The sequence below is a fragment of the Haliotis rufescens genome, unplaced genomic scaffold (assembly GCF_023055435.1).
Source record: "Haliotis rufescens isolate VD_foot unplaced genomic scaffold, xgHalRufe1.0.p SCAF_5, whole genome shotgun sequence".
Classification (NCBI taxonomy): domain Eukaryota; kingdom Metazoa; phylum Mollusca; class Gastropoda; order Lepetellida; family Haliotidae; genus Haliotis; species Haliotis rufescens.
In genome coordinates this window covers 17,414,414-17,421,065 of record NW_025964223.1, presented here as the reverse complement: position 1 = coordinate 17,421,065, position 6,652 = coordinate 17,414,414, and the positions used below count along the sequence as shown (strand labels likewise).

Here is a 6,652-nt window from a genome sequence, read left to right as displayed (position 1 = left end):
CTTTGCTGTATAAGATGGGTGCCACCCTCTTCCCTGGGGCTCAGCAGGTGGTCCGAGAGGCCGCTCAATTGTATACTTCCATCAAAGACTCTAAGGCCTTGTTGGAGGTACCAAGCGTTAAAACCGCGTAAGCGGGACTCTCCACTTGACCCATCCTACGCTGACGCACCGGGTCAGAAGTCCACACCTGCTTGGAAGCAGCCGCTTCCTTCAGGTAAGGGCGCCGGGAGGAGCAAGAGAGGCAGGGGTCGGGGCAAGGCAGCTGGTCGAGGCCAGCAGCTTGTTCGCGGGGCCGGGAACCCAATGGGTTCCCATTAGCGCCCGAAGAGCCCCGGGTGGACCCACAGTCGCAAGTTATCGAACTCCCGACAGCCGGGGTTCACTACCTCAAGCAAAGGATGTCCCCGTAGGCGGCCGACTGGCTCTATTCCTGAAGGAATTGGAGACAATTACATCACAATCCCCGGACCCCGTCCATTTTAAGGGATGGCCATTTGCCTCGGTGGAAACATCATCCGCCCCCCTTCTCCGGGATAAAGCACATTCCGGTGCCTGCTACCTGAGAGAAGGCGGAATTCCTCCGTGCCGAGGTCGACGCACTTCTTATGAAAGCTGCCAAACCGGGTCCCGAGGGACAGGAAAGCGAGGGCTTCTACTCGACGTATTTCCTAGTCACCAAACAGTGATCTCAGCTGTCAGCTAACGTCAATAGACCTAAAATACGCCTATCTCTACGTACCCATACACCCTGAGTTCAAGAAATACCTGAGGTTTTCTTTCGACGGGAGGTGTTATCAGTTCAGGGTTCTACCATTCGGGATCTCCACGGCCCCGAGGGTGTTCACCAAGCTGATGTTGATTCCTCCTGCCCAAGTGGCCAGGTCGAAAGGTCGGTTCTGCCATCCGCACCTGGTTACTAAGAACTCTTTCGCAATCCCTGAGTCAGATAGCTACACAAGAAGTGATAGACATTCTGATCACTCTAGGCTGGATAGTCAATCTCAGGAAGTCAGATCTGAGCCCCACTCAGAATCTAGTCTTCCTAGGGGCGAATTTCACCACGGTGAGAGGACGTGTATCTCTGTCACAAGATATCAAGTTCCTTGTGCGCAAGTCACACTGCTCGTACATGGCTCCAGTTACTGGGCAACATGGCGGCGACGGTGGATGTGGTCTGGCGGGCGCGCTTGAGAATGAGACCCATTCAACAAGCACTCCGTTGACTTTGGGCGAAAACGGAAGATCAGGAGACTGTGCTCGAGACTCCGTAGTGGCTCAATACACACCTTCAGTGGTGGACCGAGGTCGGGAATCTGTCCCGGGGGCTCCCCCTCGACACTCCCGTTCCGTCTCTCACAGTAAGTTCAAACAGACGCGTCACTCTCCGGCTGGGGAGAGGTTGGTGTTCCAACGCTTCACGGATCTGCATCGCGGCCAAGTGGTTCGTCTAGAGATGGACAACCAGACGTCGAAGACTTACATCCGGAAGCAGGGGGGAACGGCGTCTCCGTCGCTTCGCCAAGAGACGTGGCAGTTTCTGCTATGGTGCGACTCTCACGATATCAGGGTGCTACCTGTTTATCTCCAGGGGGTGGACAACGTCCGTGCGGACGCTCTGTCTCGCCGGATCCTCGCTCCTCACGAGTAAAGGCTCGACCCGGGGATATTCGGGATTTTCTCCCTGTTATACAGGTCGTTAAAGGTGGATCTGTTTGCGTCTGGGGTGAATCACCAGACGCCAACGTTCTGCTCCCGAGTCCCCGACCCCAGGTCGGTGGCACCGGACACCTTCCAGCTAGACTGGACGGACAGAGTTCTGTGGGCATCCCCCTCAGTACCTCTGATTTCCACGGTCCCGTCTCAGCTAGGCACTCAGCCTGGGCGACTACTTGTGCTCCTGGCACCTCTTTAGTCTGCGCAGAGTTGGTTTCCAGTAATACTCAGGTTTCTGGCTCAGCCTCCTGTTATATTACCTTTACGACCGGACCTCCTATCCCAGAACGGGGCCCTCCAACCGAATCCCAGGATTCAATGGGTGGCTTGGCCACTTTCAGGAATCGCCTCCAGAAGAGCGGTATTCCTGCACGAGTTGCAGACACACTACTGGCTTCGCGGAGGGATTTGACAAACGTTCAATACGAGGATAGATAGGCCTGCTATGTGCGCTGGTGTGTCGATAGAGGGATGGCAGATATTTTTTCTGCAGATCTCGTAGCCGTCCTTGAGTTCCTCCAGTCGCGACTAGATGACGGGCCTGACCGCATCAACAGTCCGAGGGTACTCTACAGCTGTCGCAGCTTTTCACGTCCCTGTCGACGGGGCACTTCTGGGTGCACACCCATTAGTGCAGCGCTTTTTAGCAGGTGTGGACAGGATCCGACCGCCAGTCCGGCGGATCAGTCCCCCTTGGGACTTGTCAATCGTTCTTGATTGGCCGTCCGGTCCTTCCTTTCGGGATCTGTCGTCTCTCTCTCTTCAGCTGTTGAGCTAGAAGACGGCGTTCCTTGTGGTGGTAACGTCCGGCAGACGGGTAGGCGACATTCGTGTTATGTCAGCCGATCCCGAAATAACTGTCTTCCACCGGGACAGAGTCAGTTTTCGACTACCAGACTCTTTGTCCTAAGGTCGCACACGCCTTCCACGTGAACGGCTCCTATTGATCAATAGGAGCCGTTCACGTGGAAGGCGTGTGCGACCTTAGGACAAAGAGTCTGGTAGTCGAAAACTGACTCTGTCCCGGTGGAAGACAGTTATTTCGGGATCGGCTGACATAACACGAATGTCGCCTACCCGTCTGCCGGACGTTACCACCACAAGGAACGCCGTCTTCTAGCTCAACAGCTGAAGAGAGAGAGACGACAGAATTCTACGTTGTGACAACGTTGTGACAACGTTGACTTTTCGTTGCTACAACGTTGTGATGTTACGTTGTCACAACGTAATTCTGTAGACTCCCAGATTGGTTGCTACAACGTTGTGCGTAAACCAAAATACAACCAAATCAAGACGTTGTCACAACGTCCATTTTTTACGTTGCTACAACGTTTAACCAAAACGTCGCGACAACGTACCCAGCCAACAATTCTACGTTGTTACAACGTTGTGACAACGTTTACTTTTCGTTGCTACAACGTTGTGATGTTACGTTGTCACAACGTAATTCTGTAGACTCCCAGATTGGTTGCTACAACGTTGTGCGTAAACCAAAATACAACCAAATCAAGACGTTGTCACAACGTCCATTTTTTACGTCGCGACAACGTAGGTATCGCATACTTTTTACATATGGCGACACTGCAGGCATTGCAGCACGTTGTTGCAATGTCCATGTAGATTAACGCCTGTTTTATTCCTCAATACCTCCCAGGCAGCCTGAAAAGTTTGTACCAATCTAGTTAAGACGTCAGGTACCAAGAAATACATTCTGCAAACTGAATTCACTTTAACCCTATCCATGAAACAGCAAGTCAATGAAATGCACTCTCTTTTGGCAGAGTTTGAAATACGGCCAAGATATAAATCTAAATGTTTTAAATAACATGTACAATTTGGTAATATAATATTCATTTTCCAAAACAACTTTCAAGGCTATGTGCAAATTGTTCACAAATGTTTCAACACAATTAAAAGATATTGGATTTTCCCACGAATCTGCAAATTAAAAACCATCAAACAATAAGCCCTGCACAAATTGAAACATTTAAATTTTCTTGGCCTTACCTCATACATTCAGCATTGAGAGCAACACTGTGACCAACAGAATAGTCTATGCATCTGATGTCCTAAGATCCATTAGGTAAACGAAATGACAATAGAATTCTGGTTGAGGTGACCTTTATTTATTTGTTAAATGACAAGTCAGAACATGGGCTGAGTTGCTGGGGAGCCTTTTCAGTCCTCAAATGAAAAGTCACAGGGATGATCTTCAACTGTATCCTGTCTCTCCTTATGCCTTGGTAACTGAATAAAAAATGACACAAATGTTATAAAATGGCAAGGCAAGGGACATATTTCTGACATAACAAAATGACGGTTGCATTCCCCAAAATAATGTTTTGATGTCTGATGTCAGTCTTTAAACTGTTAAAAACTGCTGAAAGTGTGAAGGCGCTGACACTAATACCATGATGCTCTTGGATCATACATAAGCAGAAAAGCTTTTAGCACTGAATCATTGGTGTAACTTTATACCCCCGCCCTTTTAGATTGTGGGTATAATTAAATAAGAATCATCTAAATTTTAATTCTTGAAGATGTTTGTATATATTATTGAATCAGACATACCTTTCTGTCAGTGATATGTACTTTAAACAAATACGCTCCCACAATACTGTTTTCTCCACCTGAAAGAAAAACAGAAACCACAAATTATCACATTCTTAAATAAACCAGTACTGTATAGATAAATCCCATTTACTTAGACTAATAGAGTATGATGTAACTGATAGTAATATTGGCAAATAGTTTTATCAGTCAACAGATCAACTGTAGTTTTTCAAAAGCAGTAACTTTACCTTTCTGCTGTACACTCAAACTAGTGATTCAAGTGAATATCATGGCCAAGTTTCTAAAACCTTATTTGAAAAATATGTACATAAATGAAAAATATATATTGCCAAATAAAATAAATAGTTCCCATATTTGAAGCAAGAATGTTGAATATGAATTATGAATTGGCCCACCAATAAGTGATAAAAGTGTTAACACTTCGGGGTATTTATCCTAATTAAAACTGTGATTTTTTTTAATACTTAGATCTACCTTAATATTTTCCATATTAATATGCCAGGATAGTTATATATGTTCTAACATTTACAAAGATTAGAAACATGGGGAAATAAACAAAATGCAATAGCTTATACAATACCAGACGAAGTTGAAACAGCTCTAAATATTTATTGAAATTTATTTGTCACTACGTTTATTAACATAGATCTAATACAGTTAAATATCGTTAAATATAATTCTGTAGTATGGTAGCCTACGTGGCAACATATGCAGATCGAAAACCGAAAGAATATGGTTGCTATCAATTCCATTGTATTTTTCATTGGTGCACATTGGCTACACCTATCTCACTTTAATAATCAACAAACGATGACCAACTCACTGACAATATATGGTGATATTTAACTTTTGACTATCGACTAGCTTATCATCACCAGAGAGGACAATACCGCAAACACCCCGTTATAGCGCGCGACGAGAGACTCGTTTTACTTTTGCTCGTTTTCATTAGAAAGGAGTCGGACATAGATCTAGTTATCGGAAAATGATGAATTGATTCTTTTTTCGGAAATAATAAAAATACACATGATAAGCACCTTGCTATGATAAACTTTATAGACAGCAGCAACAACCTGATGATCCACATTTAGGCTACTTCAGTCAGTGCTAATTAGGCCTTTTCGGAAACATCAAGTATGTTTCTGTCTCTTCCCGAAAATACGATTTTTTTCATAACATCATTGATCACTTTAGACTAGGGCTATAACTAGCAGCCTACAGAGAGTCGATCTGAATACTTCCATTGTTTTGATTCCCTCTTTTCGCTGTATAAGAGAAATCTACTTAACCTTTCCCATGGCCTGGATGAGCCACATTGTTGCACAAAAATCAAAGTCAGAAGATTAGTACATGTAAACTTTAAATAGTAATGATTTCAGAAATAACACAGAAGAAATGGCGATAACTGTCAGTGCGGTCAGTAGGCGATGCATAAGTTAGGCCTATTTACAAATCTACACGCTTACGAACGAAACCCGAACATAATATGACGGCCACAAAACGCCACCAGATTGAATTCTGGTCAAAAATATACCGCTTGCCCTTGGCAATTACCCTTGGTATCCATAAAATAATAATATGGAAAAAAAGTCTTGGGCCCCCTTCACCTCTATCATCAAGTTCTGTGTATCATATTAATATCAACACTGACGCTCAGTGAAAATGACCGGCAAACTGCATTCTTAATCCTGCCACTTCTGAATAATACGATACATTTAGATCATTTGACGCACTGCATGCACAGAAACATATCAACAAGCGGAGACTATTTTTGAAAAATTAACTTACCTCAATCGAATTCACAGATCATCTGTCCAGTTCCAGTTGCTGCACAATCACTTGCTTGTAATATATTATGTCCAGAGTGAGTTTGAGCTAAGATGGCTGGTGACAACAAATCTTCCGCGACAATGTGACGTCATTCTGACGTCACTTCACGAGGCAACAGGCTAAACTTTTCTGCAGTCGCTCTCACGCCGCAAAAAATACGCGCCAATTGTTTTTAACTGTAATATTGCTTGTGACAACATTTAGTTCGTTAATAGATATATATGTTTAAAAAAAAATAACACTAAGAGATGGTAGATCTACAAGTGGTTTCCTAAACATCATTTACAAAAAGTACTGTAATGTCCAAAACACAACGTTATCACAACGTTAATTTGCAACGTTGTTGTAACGTTGTCACAGATATACGCAATTACGTTCTCGAAATATTAGTATTAAGAGATAAAAAATTCAAATGCCGAATATATAGAAAGGTAATGCATTACTAACTTGGTTTTCTGACAAATTCATGTTGATTTTGATAAAGCAGTTCTATTCCTTCTATTCTATTCTATCGAGAAGCAAACTCAATAACGTT

General features: G+C 44.1%; 1 long non-coding RNA gene across 1 annotated transcript; it reads right to left on the bottom strand.

Annotated features, from left to right (window-relative positions):
* Positions 1-3,938: 3,938 nt before the first annotated feature.
* Positions 3,939-6,373, bottom strand: LOC125373506. The gene is made up of 3 exons (XR_007218376.1): positions 6,076-6,373; positions 4,285-4,343; positions 3,939-3,960 (listed from the first exon to the last, which is right to left on the bottom strand). It is a non-coding gene; the product is annotated as an uncharacterized LOC125373506 (long non-coding RNA).
* Between the last annotated feature and the right edge of the window lie 279 nt (positions 6,374-6,652).